The sequence below is a fragment of the Camelus bactrianus genome, chromosome 20, assembly GCF_048773025.1.
Source record: "Camelus bactrianus isolate YW-2024 breed Bactrian camel chromosome 20, ASM4877302v1, whole genome shotgun sequence".
NCBI lineage: Eukaryota > Metazoa > Chordata > Mammalia > Artiodactyla > Camelidae > Camelus > Camelus bactrianus.
The window spans coordinates 12,412,694-12,436,016 of record NC_133558.1 but is presented as its reverse complement, the minus strand read 5'-3'; the positions used below and the strand labels follow the sequence as shown (position 1 = coordinate 12,436,016).

The following is a 23,323-nucleotide window of genomic DNA, read 5'->3' as shown; positions in this document are numbered from 1 at the left end:
AATGAGCTACTCTATACAGACTATCAACCATACACTCAATATTTGAACTTTTCCGTAATGTCTGCCTTTACTCTAACTCAACGGTTATACGCACGTTTTCATTTAATCAAGTATCACTAAACCGTGATCAAAGTACCTCCTCTGATGTGGAACCCAGCAGCTGGGGAATTAGGCACCTACAACCTGTATCTCCAGAGGCTGATTTGTAAACCAATCAATCTAACAAAACAGATATAATTCTTTTCTCCCATTTACTTGCTCCCCACGTGAAGACTGTTAGGGACTGAATGTCTGTTTCTTCCTAAAATGCGTATGTTGAAGACATAACTTTCAAAGTGAGGGTATTTGAAGGTGGGGTTTGGGGGAAGTAATTAGGGCTAGATGAGGTCATGGGTGGGGCCCTCTGATGGAATTAGGCCCCTCTAAGAAGACACGAGCCAGCTTGCTCTCTCGCTCCCCTGCCATGTGAGGACATAATGAGAAGCCGAGCACCTGCAAGCCAGGAAGGGGGCTCTCACCACAAACCGAACTGGCTAGCACCTTGATCTCAGACTCCCCAGCTTCCAGAACTGTGAGAAAATAGATTTCTGTTGTCTAAGTCACCCAGTCTCTGGAATTTTGTTATGGCAACCCAAGTGGACTGAGACAAAGACAGTTACAGAAAAGACGAGACATACAAATACATAAATAAATATTGATACACTAGTTGACATGACATTGGTATCACTGTACAGCTCCATGTAGATTCAGATCAGCTCCACATCATTAAGTGCAGTTGCAGCTGAAGTCTTCAGCCAGTAAAAGTTTATCTCTGTTTAGCCCATTTGGAAAAGGTATTCCCTTTAGGGGACTGTTTAATAAGTCAAAGACATAACAGAAACAGCGTTGACCTCATTAACATAAGCTCCCTTCTCCTGTTTATAACTTGGTCATAAACCTTCATAACTGCTAAGTAAGAAAACCGTCTGGATGATAATAGTACTCAGAGGGGGTGTTGTTTGCAGATCAGTGAAGCCAGGCCACATGTCCCTCCACCAAAGAGCTTTAAAAGTGCTACTCTCAGTGAAAACAAAATTACTTTAAAAATTACTAACACATCAAGACCACTATCCAGAAAAGAATGTGATTATACAAAATATAGAAGAAAGATTTTTCTTTACACATCTTGATCTAAAGCAGGTTTACTCACATCTTCACTTGATTCTAAAATGCAATCACTTGCAAGGCTCATCTTAGATTCAAATGAGCTTTTGGAAATATACAAGTACATACATATACACACAAACACAGATGTATACATTGTACACGCTGACAGTGATGCCTGTCCTAATAATCAATGTGATACGAAAATGTGTCATAACATTGAGTAAAGGGGTTACATTTATTTTGTAGTTCTCTTTTCTCTGTGTGTATATGTGTGTGTTTGTGTGTGTTGGAGAGTCATGAAGAGGAGGAAAATCATTTATCACTGAATCTGCTTTGACGATCTCTGCAGTGCTGGTAAGGTAAGCTGCACATACACGGCTGCTCAGGGAATACGGTTAGACACAGACACGGAAGGTCACAGAGGGGGAAATGAATGGAAAGGTAGCAGTCCAGATGTAGCTGCTGCTTCTTTAGTTAACATTCTCATTAGCAAAAAATTGTAACTAGTTTAATTTTTTAAATATATTGAATGCACTGTCCAAAGTATCACCTATCTTACCATGCTGCTTAAATGCCTGCATTCAATATTCTATGGAACCTGAGCAATGGCATAAAGTGAAAGGTGACTTTAAAATTCGGTGAGTATACATGCCCAAGTTACAGTCCTGAATACACTGAAATTATAAACTGTGAAAAATACTGCAAAAAAAAAAATACAGTACTTGAGAAGTAAATGAGGATCACCTTCACATAGTAATTAACATCAGTGTCACCAAGGGTCAGTCACCCAGACTGGTGCCCCTTGTGCCTCAGCCCTGAAACAGTCTTTCTCCTTGTAGAAATTGTAGCTCTCATCCAAACTGTAGATCTAATTTCCAGTTAACAGGAACAGCAACTATGAGAGGAACAAGTTAAACCAGGAAGCAGTCCAAGAAATCTAGACGGCAGAACTTTCTACAGGAAAACCAGCTGGTTCTACTCAACAGGTACACGGCACAGGGGGAAAGGGGAGGAGGGTGGGTGCTTCAAGTCCTGACAAAAAGCTACTAAGAAACAATAACCAAAGGTAATGTGTGGATCTTCACCGGACCCCACTTTGAACACACCAACATTAAAATGCCTTTAAAGGCTAACAGGGGAAATTTGAATATGGATGGAATAGTTAATATTAAAGACTTAGGGGTGATAATATAATGGCTAAGCAGATGGTTAAAAAAGTATCTATTTTTGGAGAATACCTTCTAAAGTACTTAGGGATAGTATATTAGATATTTCAGCAAAAAAAATATAAATATGTTGAAAGACGCACAATGATTAAATTTAGCTGATAAATACATGGGTGTTCATTATACTGTTCTCTTTACTTTCCTACAGATTTGAAAGTTTCCTGATCAAGAGTTAAAGCAAACAAGTCTGAGTTAATAACTAAGTTGTATTACAGAGGTGACATCACTTCCATGTTTTAAAAATACTGGATAAAATAATATACATAAATGGTCCTGAAGATCTATTATTAGGGAATTGGTTTGTAAAACAACTATTATAAAATGCAAATCTTGGCTTTATTTCGTAGTTGACTTACCTGGTGAAAGTAACTTAACATCTGGGTTCACTAGGATATAAGGAAGAAAGTAACTCTACCTTGTGAGGATGAAATGAAGTAGTGGTTTATAAACTCTGTGTTGTGATATAAATGTTACTTACAGTCACAACTCTAGTTCTGAATTGGCTCTTGCCTTATAAGTTTCTAATGCAATGAACATGTTCCTTCTTCACTTAGAAATAGAAATGTACCCTTAGATTCACAGCTGTAAACTTTCATGACTTCAAACACATTTCCTATTTTTCTGTCCTCCGGCAAGGAAAGAAATAACAGCACTTTATTTCCCTAAAAAGCTAACATATGCACACACACATTTAGAGTAATTTATAGTTACTGAAGATAGTTCTCTCAGTATACGTTGTAATTTCTCCCCAATTCACCTAATATCTTTCCTGAACACTGTTAAAATTAAAGACCAACATTATCAAACCAAAAGAGGTAGCTGTTTCTGCAGTTTACTGGGGCATCTGACAAAAGGAGACAGTAGAGCCCTGTTATGAAATCCTACACTTTGCAGGTTTTGAGGACACCAAGCAGATGGCTAACTTCCAAAAATTCTAAATCTCCTCACCAATATTTGCTTTAGTTACTTGAACCACATCTCCTTTTATTACATCACCACTGAGATGAGTTATTTTATACAATTGGTCATGTGAGAACTTACTACAAAGGACCAAGTTTGTCAGAAATTAACTTTTCTTCTAGACATATGTGCAGGATCCTTCAATGTTATTGCCATTATTTAAAAAATAAGTAAGTAACCAAATCATAAACAACTAAAACACATTTCAACAGAAAATATTTAAAGTCACACTGAATCACCAAGGGCTATTAGGAACTTAGAATCCTTAAATTTAAGGTGTGGTGTTGGTCTACACAGTTAATAATTTCCTGCCAGACATTCGCCATAGGGAAAGGGCAGGATCTTACAACAAAGGATGCGGGATGCTCAGTTCAAATCCAGACAATGTCACTGAGCTTCAGAGAGTGCATGAGAACTGAGACAGAGCACCTACCTGGTCAGCAGGTGGCTCAGCAGCCAGGAGCAGTGACAGTGCACCTGGGCAGGAGAAACAAGGTGCTCTAGTGATGGGAGTGCACCGGAGACGGCCTGATAGCCATGGCCCCCGAGAAAGGAGGTGTCTCAGCAGAGGCCACAGGGACACAAGGAATGTCTACAAAGCAGATACTTCCTCCTTGTTGCCACGGAACTTCTCACTCCCCATCCACATACTGTCCTGAAAGAACAGGAAGGGGAAAGTGTTTGAGAAGAAAATGCCCTGATTGTGGTTTTAAACTGACTTAACAACTGGACTCCAGTTTTTGAGAAATAGTGCTGTTTTTCTGTAGAGTTGCCTATAAATTTTAATCACACTCCCAACCATGTAGAACACAGACGACATCTAATACTCTGGCTTAGACTCACAGAGGCAGGCTTTCTCAGCTCCTTCAGATGGAGAACTCAAAATTGCTAATAGCTGAATTCTTTCACCTTTTCTTCAGCTTGATTTTCACAGGGTAAACTTTCCCTTGATCCAGCTTCCCTGACTTCTGGGATTATGTAAAATTGTCCGTGCCTACCACCTGAATGTGTTTTAGCACAGCAGGCTCATGAAATGTGGCAGCTGGAAGCAGGTGTGAGATGGGAGCTGGGTTGGTCAGCTTCTTAGAGAAACCAAGGTTCTCCTGGTGAGGGATTTAAAGGCAAATCTACATTACCACCTCCAGGCTAGAACCAAATTTTGACCCTAGTACACACAGCAGGGTCAAAGACAATGACAAACACAAATGCTGTGAAAGAATGACACCTCCTGTTTTTTGCAACAATGGAGTGAGGAAAAGGAGCTTGACAACAGGGAAAAGCTCAGAGATAAACAACATACGCAAGGAATGAAATAGGATTCAATCATACATAGAAACCAAGAAGATGACAATGCAGCACTTGACCCAGATTAAGAGGAAAGGGAGACAGGGCATTCTTTCATGTCTCCAAACTTTATAAACCTTTTTTGTCCCGAGGGGTGGAGGTGGATGCCAGACAAAATTTTAATTCATTAACCTCAAAGATTTTGCTTTGAGTTTCCACATGTGACAATACATGTTTCTAGACTTCTCCTTAAGTATGTATGTGAGTGTATGTGTGTAAGTATATGTGTGTGGGGGTCAGCTTAGGGATGCGTGCGTGCGCACATGTGTGTGTGCGCGTTAAGAAGTAGATATAATAGCCTACCTATCTCCAGTAGTTAAAAGATATTTTAAAGATCATTGCTAACCCAAACAATATTCCCTACAGACTACTCAGAGCAGGTTACCAGAATGAGGGTGTGGGATTAACAAGCAAAATCAGATAATAGGACTTTACTAACACCTGGTGTTGACCACCTACACACAAGTTGATTTTTAGAGAAATGACATAAGAATATATTTTTTTTCAAATGTAAATGCAGTTTGCAGAGTAACTTATCATGGTATCAGAGTAAACTCACCATGGTATCTGATCTGACATTGTAGTTGAAGCAGGTGGCCTGTAACCACATCATGCACCCTTGTTTTGATTAAGACCTTTTTCTCTCACATCAGCTTGTTTCATTGACTGACAGGTTCTGATCTTGTCTGTTCCTGAATTCTTGCTTTTCACTCAAGCCTTGACTCTGAGTCCTGAAATATTCCCAGCCCCTATAATCACACCATTTCTGACCACTGGAGGTCAGAAGCCTGCTCCAGCCCAGCCAGCAAAATTTAGCAAGAAGGCCTGAGCCCTTGCAAAACAGAATGAGACATGAGATTTCTACCAATCTTAACCACCAAACTGACTTCTCAGTTTGTCTCTGTGATCAAAGCTTTAGAGTCTAGACTCTCAAATTAACATCCTTCAGCAACATCTCCACTATCAAGCAGTTTGAATTTTATAATTGCTCAGAGTTGGCAAGATTCATTCATTCATTCATTCTTCCTTTACTAAAAAATAAATAAAACAAACAATAACAAACAATTACATTGACTATCTCTTACGGGTTGGGAACAGTGACAGCCCCAAGGATATAAGACTAATTCAGAAGCAAATCCGACATCTGTCTACGCAGTAGGATTTGGATGTATCACCTGCCCCAGATACATCTTTTTAAAAATTCTGCTACTGTGCCTGGATTGCCTACATTCAGATCCAAGAGAAAACAGATTGTCTACAAGGAAATATTAGTTACATCAGGTAGAAGATTGCACAATAAGTGAAACTGTGAAGATAAAACGTAAACTAAATTATCATTCACTTATAAAGCAATGAAGACTTAGAGTTTATCATCCACAGTCAACTTGTCTGAAAGAATTATTAAAGAATATGCTACCTCATCAAGAAGAAATGTAATGGACGAAGAGGAACAAAAGGTACAAACTGCCAGTTAGAAAATAAACAAACCATGGGAATGCCATGTAGGGCAAGGTGACGATAGTTAGTAGTACTGTATCACATATTTGAAAGTCGCTAAGAGAGTGGATCTTAACTATCTCATCATGAGAAAAAAATAAATTGTAACTGTGCAAGGTGATGGATGTTAACCAGACTTACTGTGGTGATCATTCTGTAACATACACAAATATTGAATCATTATACTGTATACCTGAAACTACTATCTTATATGTCATTACACTTCAATAAAAAAGAAATTTGAACCCTAAGAGATGAAGGATGGTGAGCACAGAAATTTATCAAATGTACCAGTTACTTTAATGCCTATTTTTAAAAAGTAACTAATATTGTATGTTAAAATTTTAAACAAAATTTAAAGTAAAACACAGTGGCAGAACAGACAAAGTATGCTGGGTCTTATGTTCAGGGGTAGGAAAAATGTAGAAACATCTGTGCTAGTTAAAGATGACTCTCATTGGATTCAAATTTGTATACACTTTGGAATAAATCACTTTATAAGTAAACACTCAATTCCTACCCCCAAAATGGCAATATGTAAGGACAAAGACAACACATTTTTAAGTCTTCAAGATCCCTTCTGTGCTTTTCAATCATCCTTCTCTGCTGTTCCTCTTCAGAATATACTGATGCTCAGTCTATGAAATCACAGTCAACTTGTAAGAAAACTCACCACTCTCTACTCTTAACGGTTGTGTGGCAAAGTACCACTAACACTTTCCTTCTTCCAAAACTGTGTTGTCAAAATTCTGGTTTCCGGATACCTATCTATTCATGCCTAAAATTATCTAGGCCCCAAAGACTTTTATTTATATGAATTACATTTGTCACTTTTTACTATAGTAGACATTAAATCTAAAAAATTTTTTTAAATTCCAACTTTATTTAAAATGAATGGTGATAAACCCACTGTATTTTAATGAAAATGACATTTTTATTTAAAAATTATATTTCCTAAAGAAAAGAACTGTGAGAAGAGTGGCAATATATTACATTTTTGTGAATATCTTTGATGTCTGGCTTAATAGAAGCAGCTGAATTTTATATAGGGGTCTGTATTCAACATATTGAAGGTAGCTCTTGCTGAAGTATATGCAAAATATCTGATTTCATACCAATACATATTTGAGAAAAGGAGAAGCATTTTCAAAGCTCTTTTCAGATGCCTGTGGATATTATTTCTTTAAACTATACCAAAACTCAGTAAGTGGAAGTCTTAAGTTTTGTTACAACATGGAAAATTAAATTGTCTAAGAGAACATTTTTACTCTATTACATTAAAATTGACTGGGGTCTGTCTTGCACATTGAATGGTTCCCTTAAAACACATAATTCTGTAACATTATACACTGGTACTTTTTAGAAAATATTGGTTTACTGAGTTACACTGATCTTCCAAATATTCACACATTTCACTACACCACATCAAAAAGTCACCTTCGTGTTATCACTGAGCTCATCAGAAAAATCTTTGAGAAATAGGAAGTTTTCAAGCTCAGAGTAGATACAAGTTTTCAAAAATGTAAATTTTCACCTGAAATTTCCAACTTTATCCTTGGCAATAAATATAGTAGTTTGTTTTCTTTAACTGACATTTTTAAAAAAATGTTTGTCAAACATACAACTTTGAACAACCATAGTTTGTGTATCAGAGATTCTTTCAAGGAAAAATGGTATGGTATTCTCTGCAAAAAGTCAATAGTTCAGCTCATAACTCAACCTTATGACAGCCTTTGTGCATCAATATAAATATGAAATATTAAAAAGATGTTTACTCGAGGGTCAAGATTTAATAAAATTAACAAACTGTATTGCTTCATTATTTTAAGAGAAATTTTAAGAGAAACCGGCTCTTTTTTTAAATTGGAAAGATGAAAATGACCACTCTTCAGTTCAGTGCCACTGCTGTGATTATTAAGCTGCTAGAAGTTCTACCCACCACTGCTTTTGCACCGTTACCACAAAATGTCAATACCATGTAAAAGGCAAATAACATCCCAGTTATTATGAAAATAGTTTTAGTCTTGCAGACCCTCTGAATGTGTCTCAGGGGCCAGCAAGTTTCTATGGACCACTTTATCAGAACCACTCTCTTTAAAATAAAAAGTTTGTGACAAAGAGTAGGATTTTATACAAATTTTCTCAATGGATAGAGAAGATATAAATGTGGGATGCTTTAAGTGCTTTCAGAATGACCCACAAAATTTGCCAGAATAAGTGATACTTTCTAACCTGTGAATATGACCTAGAACCTACGCAGGAAAACCTCAACTTGGACCAGTGACGTGCTAGAGAGAAAGGAAATGTGAAGAGCCAAGGGGTCTTATGACAAAGTTGGCAAATTAAAAAAAAAAAAAAAAAAAGAATAAAGAAAAAGTCAGAAAATCCAGATGAACCTTTGAAATCAGAGGAGCTGAAGAAACAGCCTTTTCTAGAAGGACCTTTTATATTGTCTAAAATGTACTTTAAAATACTTTGGCATACACAATGTGTTACAGTCACAGGCTAGCATTTGTGTATATCCTAGTGGCAACTGGTTAACATTGGATGTATTCTCATTAGGATACATACTATGGCGTGTTCAGTTAGCATCTGAAAGAATAATCAAGGATCTATACTCCAGAGAGCTACCAGGATCAACTCTCTTGAAGGTTTTACCATTGCTGAGGGGTTTTATAATTAGCATAAGAAATGATGCTCCACTTCTGAAATGAGTTCAAGATTGGCAGAGTATTATATACCATCTATACATTATCATATACCTTTTGCATTTGCTGAACAGAGTGTATGAATCTGAGGGCCACAGCGACCTACAACCTTTGGAAAGGGCACCCTGGGCCTAGGACACTGGGTTCTATGTTCAGACTCAGAATAATTCTTTCACTGAACTGCCTATCTCAATCATGAGGCTGGAACTCTTTCATATTTGCCTCAAATGAACCTTTTGCCCAAGGCTGGCAGAATGCCTGAAAAGGGAAGAGCCAAGACTTTACGGAATTTAAAAAATGTTTCTACTAGAGGTGTGGGTATAGCTCAGTGGTAGAGCATGTGCTTGGCAAGCTGAGGTCCTGGGTTCAATCCCCAGTACCTCCATTAAGAAAAAATAAATAAGTAAATAAAGTTAAAACATTAAAAAATGTTTCTGCTAACTTTTAAAAACTTATTTCTTGCCTGCCCGCTAATAAGGCCTACTTGTGTGGCAGAATTCAGCCTGAGACTTGCCTTCTGAAGCAAGTAACAAGGCTGTCAAGGAGACCCGAAATCCTCATTTATCTCAAGCTAAAATGTTTCTGCTGGTTAAGAAACAAAAACAAAATACAAAAATAACAACAACAAAAATTCTAACAGTTGGAAAGGACCAGAAACGTTTTTAACTGGAGGTGTACAGTACTGATGCAGCAAAGGACTGCTCTCGCCCAAAGACAGGGCTGGCTTTTGTGCTGGCTCCTAGGAGGGACTCTCTAAGTTTTTGAATGTCCCGCCTGATAAGAGTGTTCACAAACTCGGGACACACCAGACAGTACAGGCTGAAAATGTGATTTACAGTACCAGCCCAACCTCTGAAGGGGCTGGTGTCTGAGGTCAGACACACTGGTGGCCAACCATATGTACATGATGCTCTAGACACCAAGGGTGGGGTGAGCTTCCCCGGTTGCCAATACTCGGTGTGTACTGTCACGCACTGTCCACACAACTTCACTCAGAGAGGGTAACTGAAACTGCTTGCTTGCAACTCTCTCTGGGCCCTGTCCTATGCCCCTCTTCACTTGGCTGACTATAACCTGAATCCTTTGCTGAAGTAAACCATAATTCTGAGTCAGTTCTGTGAGTCCTTCTAGCAAACTACTGAAACTGAATGTGGTCTTGATTATCCCTGAATTTGTAACTGATGCCAGAAGTCAAGATGGTCCTGAGAACTTCCAAATTCTGTAGTACCTAAATAAGACATCATTTTATTCCTCCAGAAACTAAAACGAGATTAAAAGTGGCTCAGACTTAGAGGGAAGAGGGGGTGAAGGAGGGAGGGAGGCAGGGGGGAGAGAGAGAGAGAGAATGAATATGAATGAAAGCATATTAACTGACCAGATCTTTCCCTGCAGGATCTGGAATCTCAGAGAAGGGTCTAAAGACTAAAAGAACTGAAAACAGAAAGAACAAATTTAATACTTTAAACCCAAGTTATCAGTGTTGGGTAACATGAAATACTATGTTCAATTCATCTCAATTGTATATAGATGGAATCATGAATTTCCCTCACCTTTTTTGACTCACATTATTTTCAGGGAACAAAGATGTAAAAGGTGGTCAGAGTGGGGAAAGTTGCCAATCAGTAAATCATAGGGGCCCCAGAGTCATGGTCTTTGATGGGGACAACTCCCTCTTTCAATCCTAGGAGGTGGCAGCATGCGCTTTCTTTCCGAGCCAAGGTAGAGGAGGGGAAAGGAACTGGCTTTCAGCCAATCTGATGACCTCAGCCACTGCCTTTACCCCCAGGTCCCAAAGAGCCAAGCTCCTAAGCTCACACTTTTTATAATGACAAAACAGAATGACAAGTCAAAAAGGGCAGCCAGAGCCCTAAGGGTCTCAGCACAGCCAAGGATGCATTTCAAAGAGAGAAGTGTTTGGGGAACATGACGTTTCTATCATCCTGGAGGTGATAGTCATATAACATCCCAGAGAACAAAGCATCAGTTCATTTCCCCTTCACGATATTCTGCTTTCCTCCCAAGGGCTTATGTGTACTATACACACCAGCTGATGAAGGACAGGTAGGTGGGTTTCAGTAACCTGTTTTCCTGAAAGCTGAGAAGGTGGCCATATGCAGAGCAGCATCTGTCACAGGCTCTCGCTGCCTGCTGCCAACAGTGTTGACTCCGCATTGTTTACAGAGCCGCCCTCTGAAATGGAGGCATGCCCCTGCCCTCTAAGGAGTCAAGCTCCAATTCTCTTTCATTGTGGAACCCACTCCCCTTTGCACAAACGCAAGGCCCTAACAGTCTGATGTCACAACAGACTGTTTTCAAGAACAGTGTGTTCCAGAGCCAAATAAACGCTGTGGAAGAATGACTGGTTTGGCCCACTGGAGCTTCCCTTCTCTGCGGTGATTTCAGAAGACTCAGAGGCTAGTGGGTCCTTGCTTGGTCCACATATCTATTTTGTTTGCAGCCTCATCACCTCCAACAACTCACTCAGCAAGCCTTTTCTAAGTCATGAATAAGCCTCTCATGAAAATCCATTTTGCAAAGTTCCAAATTTGTGAATCAAAGAAAGTAGATTTTTGTTTCATTAAAGAAGCAGATCTCTGCAATTTATGGACCTGAACATTTTCCCAAACTAGGTGATCCCTTGTCATTTGACAACCTGTGAATTTTCTGAGTGCTTTTCACACATTGAGGAAGCAGACAAACACAATGACATTTGGGCTTAAGTGGGAATCACCATGTTATATGGATCTGTCAAATGAACCTTGATTTTAAGTAGCTTTATTTAGTTTAGTTTAGTAACAATTCAGTTTACCAAGAATAATTGTAGAAAATACATTTTCCATTAAGTAAGGTAAGCTTTTCCTTGGGTTCTTGACACCCATTCCTATCAATTTCTCTGTCTCTATTTCTCTGTGTGTGTTTGTGTGTGTGAGAGAGACAGAGAGAGAGAGAGAGAGAGACCTAACCTTCCAAAAGTCTACAAAGGAAACCAGACACATTTCCTCATGTTGGACCACAGCTGGATTACATATTATCTCAGGAATCCAAAATGTAATCAGGAGCTCTAAGTAGAAGAGACTGATATCCATCCGTCCCCTCATATATTCATTCTTACTTAAAAGGATATTGATCATTGAGGATAAAATGGTGCAGAAGACTGTTGTTGTTCTAAGCACTCATGAAACTTGGCATCTAATGGGGAATATAGAAAATGAATGAGGTATTCAGATCCAGTGTGATATTGTTTGATAAGGAAAGTGTGTGGTACCTTGGGAATATACCAGAAAATTTAGCATAAGAACTTAGAAGAGGAAGTAATATCTAAGCTGAAACCTCAAGACTGAATAAAAGTTAACCAAGGGAAAAGGAAAGGGAAAACTGTTCCAAAGAGGGGGAACCAAAAGTGAACGAACAAGGGAAATTCGAGAAGTGATACAGATTCTGCTGGAAGGAGCATCAAGAAAAGCAGCAGACAAACTGGCACTGGCTGGATGCTGGGTGCCTTAAAGATAGGAAATTTGGTTGGGAACATAATATTGAACAGAGAATTCATCACAGAGATGTGGCCCTGTTACTGAAAAACAGGGCCACAAGTTCGGATTATGACTAACAGAAGGACTAGCTTGATACTAAGCTAGATCTCCTAACATGATTCCTTTATATTCTGTGTCCTCAATAACAAAGTGTGGCATAAGGCTCAGCCTAGAAAGTGGAAGACTCAGTTCCAAAGATGAGAAAGGTTTGAGAGACAGAAGGTCATCAACTAATTCAATGATCCATTCATTCTTTCCTGCATTTATTCATTGAACATTCATTCACAGAGGGGGCCTTTGAGGAAAGCATCCATTTTGCTCAGTAATTCAATGCATGTATGTAAGTGAAAGAACAGATAACAGAACACCTGAAAAACTAAATACATATACAGGTCACATGCCTGACACAATGTCAGCAATTGACAAACAGATAATCAAGCAATGTTAATGGCCAAAATGGCCTGACTTCACTAGCTGAGAATATTCTAGAATACAAATGTCAGGATCAGCCTAACAACAAGTGTACTTATTAAGCATTATTTTATCAGTCTGCCACCAGCGTATTTTTTAAGAACCTACTATTTATTATAAGGCAGACTAAGAGGTAATGTTGGAGAATTAAAGGCTGAGAAATGCTGCCTCTCATTTCATGAGATTATAATCAACTTGTAAGTTATCTATACATACATGATAGAATAAGTGTCAGTGTCTACACAATGGATAGAGTTCACAGAGGCTGCGGTCTGTCAGGAGAGGTTCTATAGAGAAGGGGGGACTGGACCTAGGAATACTGAGATGAGAAGCTATAGCGTTTGGTGGTGGCAGTCTTACAGACCTGTAGGTGACTGCTAGTGAGATGGTGTCCTTTTGCTTTCTTTTAATAAGGAAACAGTCCAAAGTCAATTATATGTTTGGATCCTGATTCAAGATGCCAACAGAAACATCACTATCAACCTGTTCCTGTGGCTCCCAGACTTTCCAAGTCTCCAACCAGTTGTCATGATCAGACCCAGCAAACCAATGCTGTTTTTTTAATAAATGCTTTGTAGTTACTCCTCACCTATTCTAACTCATTTTCTTAGTTCAAGAAACAGATGGTTAGGTGTTTCTCTTCCTCCCCCAACCAATGCTCAGAAACCTCTGAGGCAAAAATAGCTTCCTACAGTTTCAAGCTATCATGACTTTAAGGAGCCATTTTAGAGGCATTCTTAATCCCCTGGAGACTTTCAGTTGATGGGGTAGTTTACTGGTACCCTGAAATTTACTCAACCTACTTTTGTGAGGACCTGTCTCTCACAGGCCAGTGAAACTAGGGACACTTTCTGAATCACAGGTAAGCTCCTAGAGGGCAGCTGTGGCTCATATATATTCTTCAGTGAGATCTCTAGAAGATTCTCTATTTTGATGTCTGTCAGAGATCTACTCTCAGGTGTCTAGCAATTACTAGTCTTGAACTCAGAATCATCCATATGCTTTACTGACACGTCTGCATCAATTCCTCCCCCATTCATTCCCCTCTAAAGGCCATACTGGAGAGTGTCCAAATCCCATACTCCATCCCCACTACAATAAAGTCTCAATGCTATTATTGATTCTGACTTGACATTTAAGGAGCATCTGAGCCCTGCTTTGCCTACAGTCTTTTACTTTCTCATGAATATTTCCTAAGCAAGTCCTCTCCCCTGACATGCAGGCAGAGAGACATAAGTATTTTTATCCACCATGTCTCAGCATTTAGTGTTTAATATTTTACATGCACAGATTTCAAGACAAATCTACAAACAGCAGCAGCTAGACCTTTAGTGGGAAAAAAAAGTCTATAGTTAGGGCAGCAATTCTGTATTTCAGAATACTGTCAGTAAAGTATATTTTGGGTCATTAAGAACTCCAGGAGAAGAAAATGTATAATACCATTTTGGGGATAGAGTACAAGGAGGATAAAATTTAATGAACCTTCATTTTATGTAAATACAACAAAGCTTTGGATTTATAGAACTGATAACACCAGGGAACTCATTTAATTTTATATAACCCAAGGTCTCAAACTTAAGGAATTCATCTGTTAAAGTTATTGCTCTGTTGGACTAAGGGCCAGTAACCTTGTAAAATATGTATGCCAAGACACCAACTCTGAGTGGCAGGGAGCAGATGGCAGTTTCAGCTGAGGCACTACAGGAGGGAATGGCTTTCTCATAAATGGGAGTGGGTGGGCTCACTTGCAACAATTCTCCTATTGTAAATAAGTAAAGGGACACATGAGTTTCTCACTCTTAATGCAGTTTAACTCGTCAGAAAGCTATCTGCAGGGGCTGGTCCCATGAAGGAAGCAGGCCTAGGGAATCCAGGATGTCCTCCAGGAACGCATAGAAGGGAGGTGAAATTGTTCCAAACACGACTGATCCCAGGTGAAGACGGTAATTTTGTACAGACCCAGGAGTTAAGTGTAACATTAAATAAAACAAACAAACAGGTAAATCAAGATGCAAAGGCTGACAATGGGGTTAAAATGAGAGGAGCCAGAAGATCAAGCTAGAGGGTCGTTTAGGAGAGCAACAAAGTAGGGTAAAGTGCAGGGCAAAGACTTCAGCTCTTCACATCTTTTACTTCTGTTTTAGCATCATACTAATTAGTCAGGCATTGAGTCCGAGATGAGACAGCTGGCATACTCAAACTAGAGTAATCTGTCGAGGGCATAATGAACTATTTACAAATACGTGGGTGAGATGTAGGAAACCCTCAAGGAAGAGAACAACAACCTGCTGGAATTAAGAGCAGAGCCACTCTCACTCCCGGACCCAAAGAAGTAGGACATGGGAGTGGTCAATGGTACTTAGAAGAAAAAATTAGTGATTAGAAGGCCACCTTGAGACCCTAAGACCTTAAGCTGAGGGACACAGACAACTTTGAAGTACCTTCTCAGGGAGGAAGCTAGAGGAATAAATATCCAGACTAAATCTCCTGTCTCCTATCAAGACTCTCCATTGACTGAACCCAACTAGAAACCAGAGAGCACGGGAGCTGGTTTGTGCGGCTCCTATGAACCAGCCTCCCACTCTACAGGGCAGGGTGGAGAAACACGGAGAGGGAAGGCAGAGAATCCAGCAGAAGCTATCTACTTTTAAGTATCAGCCCCCCATTTGGAAATGGGCAGTATACCAAGGAAAATCATCCCAAAACACATCAACCCAGGGAAGAAGGCTGGAGTCTCCGAAAGCCTCCAGGAGCATGTTGGATTCAATCAATCCAACATATTTTCTCAAAAAGTTAATAAAATTTATTCTGCACTCAGTGCTCTGGAAACCAAAGAGACCGACATACTTCCTGTTTCCAACAATCTTACAACCGAGTTTGTTCACATGATTAAACAAATATTTGTTGAATTTCTAAGATTTGTTAAAAACAGAGATACACTGCATCTGTGCCTTCAGAGACTAAAAGCAGCTCAACAGGTCAACCAGATGAACAGCGAGCTGCAGCGCTGCTTCTTAGCAAAACCAGCCCCCTTCCTTTCTGTGGTGCACCTCACCTTCTTACAAGGGTGTTTCCAAATTCTGAAGCCGTGGGCTCCTTCGTGGCTTTGTTCTATTTTGCTCTTTCTTTACCTCTCTTTGTAAGTCTGCCATGTTCCTCTTTAAAACCATATATTGGGTATCTCCCTGATTCAAGCACAGTGTAATGAAACACCCTGGTGTGGGCCATCAGAGGACCAACTGAGAAAGCAAAGGCTGGGGCAAAAAAATAATAATGAAATGCTACCATATGTATTTTTAAAAAATTCAACAGGAGACAGTAGGCTTGGATTTTACATGTGTCCGTGGTACTAACTTAAAGTGCATGGAGCAAGATTTCTCTGTGCCTCAGTTTCCTTCTCTCTTTAATTAGATCAGTAAGGTCTCCTTCAGCCCTAAAACTTTCTGTGGTTCTCACGTGGTTAGAGAAATTGTGACTTTTTACAAAGGGAGCGCCAGACTTTCTATTTTGAGTATTCTCCTAGGATATCTGCACAGGGTTATTATTACTTTAAGCTCTGTCCCCAGTCTCCGAGATCAGGAATCCCAATGTCATTTCCTCTATTTTTCCCATAGCTGAACTTCTACTTCTGTGACTTCTATAATCCCCTTGGTTAAAGTGTTTTCCCTCTTGCCCTCTAAGCCACCTGCTAACTGGCGTGTGATGGAGCACCCCACCTGTACGACACCTCTCTCCTGCTAATAAATGACACAAATTAAAATGATCACACTTACCATATATTCCACTTGAGATTAAATAAGGGAATGTTTTATTCTGCCTAAGTATCTTCCAGCTGTAGGAAGAAAATGTTAATCAGACATTAAAGATGCCAAGAAAAATAAATTCAATATGTAAATAGCTACTTTGAGTAATTAGCTATTTACTATTTAATAAATGCTAAATAAGATCTCCCAGTTCACTGTAATACTGGAGAAAAAAGTACTTCGAAGGGCACCATCACAGGTTAGTGCTGACAAGAGCCCACAGCCCCACTGAAACATCTGAAAGTTTCATCAGGTTCCTGTGGCAGGAAAAGAGCCCAGGATCCCAGCTTGAAGAGCACTGGTCTGGGTGGTAAGAGAGGAAGCTGACAGGACCGTGCTTTCACACGACAGAGTGAGATGTTCAAATTTGAGATGATATCAGAAGCCTTAACAGTTATACCAAACTCCTGGGGGAACAATGAATGGGCTTGAATCCTGAAAACAGTCATTACTTGGATGCAAAAGGCAAGTGTTGCCTTTTTGCCACCAATGTGGGTGAGCATCATACAATCTGCTGAAGGCCCAAATAGACAAAAAGGCAGGGGAAGAGTGACTTCTCTCTGTGTGAGCTGAGACATCCACCTTCTCCTGCCTTTCCATACTGGTGCTCCCGGTTCTCCAGCTCTCTGACTCCAATCAAGACTGGCACCATCAGCCCATCAATTCCCAGGCCTCCCAACTGGCACTGAATTACACCACTGGTTTTTCCAGCTTGTCGACGACAGATGGTGGGACTTCTCGGTCTCCGTAACTGTGTGAGCAAATTCCCATAATAGATCTCCTCATATATTTATCCCATTGGTTCTGTTTCCCCAGACAGCCCTGACTAGTAACCTGGGGCTGCATGTCACAAAATCGCAAATAAAGGAAGTTAAACCATGAGAGTCACAGCTTAACCAGAGATTTTTACAAATGGAAGTGGGCCACAAGGTTGAGAGGCAGTCTCAGTGGCCCATCTCGATGCCAAGATCTCAGTGGAGATGCAGACCTGCTGTCTGTGGGTCACCCCAAGTGTGAAGAGCTTTGCATTCAGTGATCTCTTTAAAGAAGGACCCCCCCACCGAGTACTCCCTTCAAGAGCCGTTCTCGGTATGCAATGAAGCACACAGCCCCACAGACGTTCGGGTGACGACCCGTCGAGCTGTCATGTCTCTTTGCTCCTCATATTTTCTTCTCAGAGGAGGCACACAAAACTAAACTAGATTAAGCTATTTGTCTCCTTAAAACAACTGTGTATATTACTTGGCTCTAGAACTGAAGGCACTATTTTAAAAAAGGGTTTTCTCTCTTTCAGGGTCCCTCTTCCCCTTCCCCCCATTATTTTCCCCACCAGGTACTGTTGAACCCTCCCCGGGCCCAAAGCTGTTATTAAGAAACCACTATCTTACAATGTGAATTCACATTAAGCCCTATTTCCAGGTGTGGAATAAGGAAACTGGGGAGACAGTGTGCATAGTGGTTATACTCAGACTCCTGAGCCAAAATGCCACTCAGTAATTTGCTCAACTTCTGTCTCAGAGACCTCCAAGTATAAGATAAGTAGATGCAATTATAGTACCTACTTCACAGATCTGCAGTGAGTACAGGAGGAGTCTCTACATACGAGTAGTTAGAACTGTGCCTGGCACAAAGCGAGCAATAATTAGTAAGTACTAGCCACTATAATTTTTAATTTTTATCATTTACTCATGATAAAAATTTTTTAAATGGAGAAAAGAAGACAATGAAAACCATGTTTATTCCAAACACCCAAAGATATCCATTGTCAATATTTTGGCATACTTAGCTGTTTACCAGTATTTGGTACATACACAGATATGTTTACGTTTTAAAATTTTTTAAATGGTACCATATTATACACTTTTTGTTTCCTCTTTTTACTTAATACTATTTTCTGTGTTCTTAGTATTCCTCAAAGACATGATTATAATGGGCATATCATATGCTACCATCTGGCTATGGTATGATTTATTTTATCATTCCCTGACTACTGAGTCTTTAGATCATTTTCCATTTTCCACTATTACAAATAATGCTGCAGCAAAGAGACCTAATTTTTTTTTGCTGCTTCTCTTTTATCCAGTTCCATTCCCCTCTCCTGAGATACCCATTCTCAAATGTTTAAGGTGTGTATATTCAGTTTCATTTTCAGGCCCTTATTCTTACATGTGTATTTATGAAAACATGTCATTCTGTGTAATTTTTAAATATATATAAATTTTATTTTGCTACTAATTTCACATTTCTTATATTTTATCGCTGCAGCCTTATGTTTTTGAAATCTGCCCATGTTTCCGTGCATAGATTTAGTTTATTTCTCTTGTAAATTATTCCTTTTGTGCATATTCTGCACTTTACCTCTCTATTCTTCACAAGGTGGTCACCTACAGTACCTCCAACTCTTTGCTTCCATCAATAATACTGTAACAAAATACCTCATCTTTGTACAGGTTCTCATGCAGAAAAATATTAGTACAGGATTTTTCCACGGGGAAAAATCCAAAGGAGAAATGCTGAATCACAGGGCACTGGAAACTTACTTTCACTACTGAAGTGTTCTTCAAAGGGGCTGAACCAGCCCTCATGACAATTAGCAGTGACTGACAATACAAGCCTCTCCACAAGCCCATCAGCATTTGATATTGTTCACATTTATTTTTTGCCTATCACATAGACACAAGCTAGTATTTAGCTTTACTTTTATGTATTTCTTTATCGATGAGGCTGAACATCTCTTGTTACTTTTCTCAACTATTTAGGTTTCTCTTTCGTAAATCGATTATTTCATTTGCCCCTTTTTCTATAGAATTTTCTCTCTGTTGTGTATTTTATAACTATTTGCTTACCTATTTTAGATTAATACTTTTTATCAGGTATGCTGTAAATATCTTTTTGTGATCAAGCACCCAGCCAAACTCTATTTTAAATAATTTATACTTGTCTATTATTGAAAAAAATCCTAGTTAGTGGAGGAGACGGTATTGGAAGTTAACAGACAGGTAGCTCCCTTGTTTCCTTGCCTTTCCAGACCACTGAAACACTGTTCTCTTGAAACTTTGCCATTGGCATTTGCAACAACATGAATGGACCTAAAGGTGAAATAAGTGAAATAAGTCAGACAGAGAAAGACAAATATTGTACGATTTCACTTATACGTGGAATCTAAGAAACAAAACAAACAAAACAGAAACAGGCTCACAGATACAGAGAACAAACTGGTGTTTGCCAGAGGGGATATGGGTAGGGCGGGGGGACAATCAAAACAGATGAAGGGGATTAAGAGGTAAAAACTTCCAGTTATAAAATAAATGTCACAGGGATGCAGGGTTCAGCACAGGGAAAACAGTCCATAGTATCATAACAACTTTGGTGACAAATGGTAACTAGACTTACGGTGATGATTTTGTAATGTATGAAAATATCAAATCACTATGTTGTACATCTGAAACTAACACAATATTGTAAATCAATTATAATCCAATAAAATATTCTATTCTTATATTTCTAGGATTTTATTTTTCAAACAGAAAATCACCTTTTTTTTTCTACTGTTTCATGTTATAATTCATAGAGTTAGTAGTAATGGCAATCAATAGTCATAATATGGACTTTATTGCAAACATTCTGCATAAGAAAAATTCCATACATGGGAATCTGTAATAAATATATCCTTGGCATATTATGGCTTTTAGGTGAGAGAAACAGATTATCTAGATTTTTCCATGTCATTTGTGTTCTTAAATAATAATTGTTTCTTCTCATACCTATTATTTTATGTCCATCTTAATTTTCTCTTCTATCCCTACTTACCTTATTCTTTCAAGTTTAGTGTTTAGAAAAATGGTCAGCTGACAAGAGTATGTCGAGCCCTCGTTTGCCACAGCCTCTCACAGTTCTGGGAGAAGATCAGAGCAGTCACAGGCGTCCAGAGACAGGGAAGAGAGTCGCACGTAACCCTAGCTGGGGGCCACAGCAGCAACACTGCACTGGCTCCACTCTTATTTGCACACTCAGCCCCTGCACACAGCTCAGGCACACAGCGTCATCCAGTCTATGCTAGGGTGAGGCTGGGATACTCTACAGAGGGTTACTGAACAGAAATGGAGACTCAAGACCAACGAGTGCTTTAAAGTGTGTGTATAAACTGTTCAGGATGCGTGAGGGCACTGTGGTGGATGTTTTTTCCTCGCAGATAAAGCTTCCTTTCATGTGGAGGGATATAAATTGGAGTCATGTTTCTGGCCTGCAACCCTACACTCTGCTTGTCAGCAGGAAGGGAAGCGGCCTACTTGTGATTTTGAACGAGAAACGTGGCACGTTAGCCCAGGTGGTCCTGCACTTCCTCAAGGGGTGGAGATGGCCTTAGGGCTTACGTTCTCCCCTCCCACATTCTAGAAGTCTGCAGCCCGGTGGGGAGCCTTCCCAGTTCAGCATTACCTGTGACCAAGGGGACGCTTTTCTCATTCTGGAGCTCGGCAGTAGAAAGCAGGCTTACAGGCATAAACCACCTCTTCCAACATAAGTCTTAAAAGTAATCAGTGTAATATGTTGAGTCCTTTTACCTGCTTCTCAATTGATTTAGAACTAAGGAGGTGAAAAGGGTCATCGGGGCTCCCAACAAGAAAAAAGTCTGTTAAACAATACAGGCTTCACCCCCAGACATTTTGGTGTAGTAGGTCTAGGGTAAGACGACTCTTAAAAATCTCCATTTTTAACAAGATTCCCAGGCAGGGATGCAGCAGGCGCCCATGCTGACCCTGGAAACACTATTTTCAGTGCATTTAGGAGAGGCTGTGATGCCTGAGCATTAGGAAAATTTTTAAATGGAGCTCTCCAAATTCCAGTAACCGGAATTTTATTTTTTATTTAATTTTATGTAAAATTTTATATCAAAAGTTAATATTAAGCAGCTATTTTTTATTAGTCACACTGTCACAAGCTTTAAACACATTATTCCAATAATTATAAATGCATGCATTTCTCACTCCTATTTTTCCCAGATGAGGAATCCAAGGCCTAGAGAAATTTAATGACTTTACTAAAGCTTTATAGGCAAGTAAATGACAGCTATGTGGTTTGGACCCCACTACAATGTTTTTTTCCACTACATTACTTTGCCTTCTGATTTACACCTATATGAATTCATGAAATTAATTCATTAATCAGTGGGTCCAAAGAGCTACAGTTCCCTCTCAACTTACAAAATGTTACCCAAAAGGTCTCTTTTATTCCAATATCAAGTTGTTGTCTCCAGATCATGTTTGATACATATAATATTCTCCAAATAGTATAGCACATCTTCACTGAGACAGCGCATGGATGAACGAAAGGGATACAAACTGGTGTGAGATAAATTCATGTGACTCCATAGTCTCTCCCCAGCGGTGTATAATAATAAACAAGCCACGGTCACCTTCTCATTACCTCATTTGCTATACAGTCATCAAAAGTGAAAGGTACTCATCTGGTAGTCTAATGGGAAGAATGGAGAAGTGGGAGTTAGGCTTCCTAGGTCATTTCACCTCTTTAAACTTTGCACTGTTTAAACTGAGTTTCCTCAACTATAAAATAATAGAGATGGCCAGGATCAATATGTATTGCCATTTCTCCCATTTTCTCCCATGGAAAACATTGGAAACCGTACACGACGTTTGTTTTTCCAGTTGACCTGCAGGCATAGCCGCAGCCTTCTCAGTCCAGGGCTCTAGAGAGCTACGCCAGCTGATCAGAACTGGCACGCAACCTGAACCCTACTTACCACTGCTAAGATACGTCACACCTAAAATCTTCCCATCTTTAAGTCGAAGCTCACTGTCAGTAGAGACCAAAGAGACAGGAGCAAGTTATGAAAAACCCTAAACCAGAACTGAACATGTACCTAAAAGAGTTTAAGGAAGACCACAGTATCATAATGGCTTGTTTTGGACATAGTCACGTTCATATAAAAATTTCCATAACCAATGATTTTTCTCCACATCTGGAAAGATATAGGTTGACCTCTGGGCGAAGAAAAAGAGTAGAAACTTTCTGACGTCTCTCCATCAGGCGATCTGAAGCTTTATGAGCAATGCCAGCGGAGTACTTGGTATGAACTCTGTAAGGTAAACCTCACAATAAATATGATCTCATATCCATCTCAAAGCCCCTGGGTAAGGAAGGACCCAGCAGCAGTGTCTGTGCTTTAGGGCAGGTGGAGTAACCACTGCAGGGGCCACTAGGGCCTTGTTAGTGAGACAATATCAGGCTGCTCCCTGCAACTACAGCACACTTTTTCTCCTTCTCTTCCAGGACCCCCTTCTAGAAATCATACCTGGTTAGTCAGGATCTTCTAGCGGAGATACCTCAAAAATCAAGAACCATCTTTAGACAAATAAGTTCTCAGGAAAATGTCTGTCCACCAGGCACACACCCCAGCAAACTCTTATTCCCTCCAGGAGTCAAGAATCCCTGTGCCTTGGTATTTGCCATCACATTAAATCTAGTTCATGACATTAAATGACACAGGTTTCTAAATAATATTACTTGGTTTCAAATTCATAGGCACTTCTGTGAGTCTGATCAAGATCGGGAGTTAACGTGTTCATTATCTGTGCATCTAAATGATATTTACATTTCTGAATTCTGTCCAACTTCCTCCC

The 23,323-nt window shown here is 39.5% G+C and overlaps 1 long non-coding RNA gene across 3 annotated transcripts in view; it reads right to left on the bottom strand.

Annotated features, from left to right (window-relative positions):
- Nucleotides 1–23,323, bottom strand: part of LOC123614056 (uncharacterized) — a 440,858-nt gene that overhangs the window by 279,621 nt on the left and 137,914 nt on the right. For all 3 annotated transcript variants that reach the window (XR_012500986.1, XR_006721520.2, XR_006721519.2), the window contains exon 3: nt 3,766–3,987. This is a non-coding gene — a long non-coding RNA (uncharacterized LOC123614056). The remainder of the gene's footprint in view (nt 1–3,765; nt 3,988–23,323) is intronic.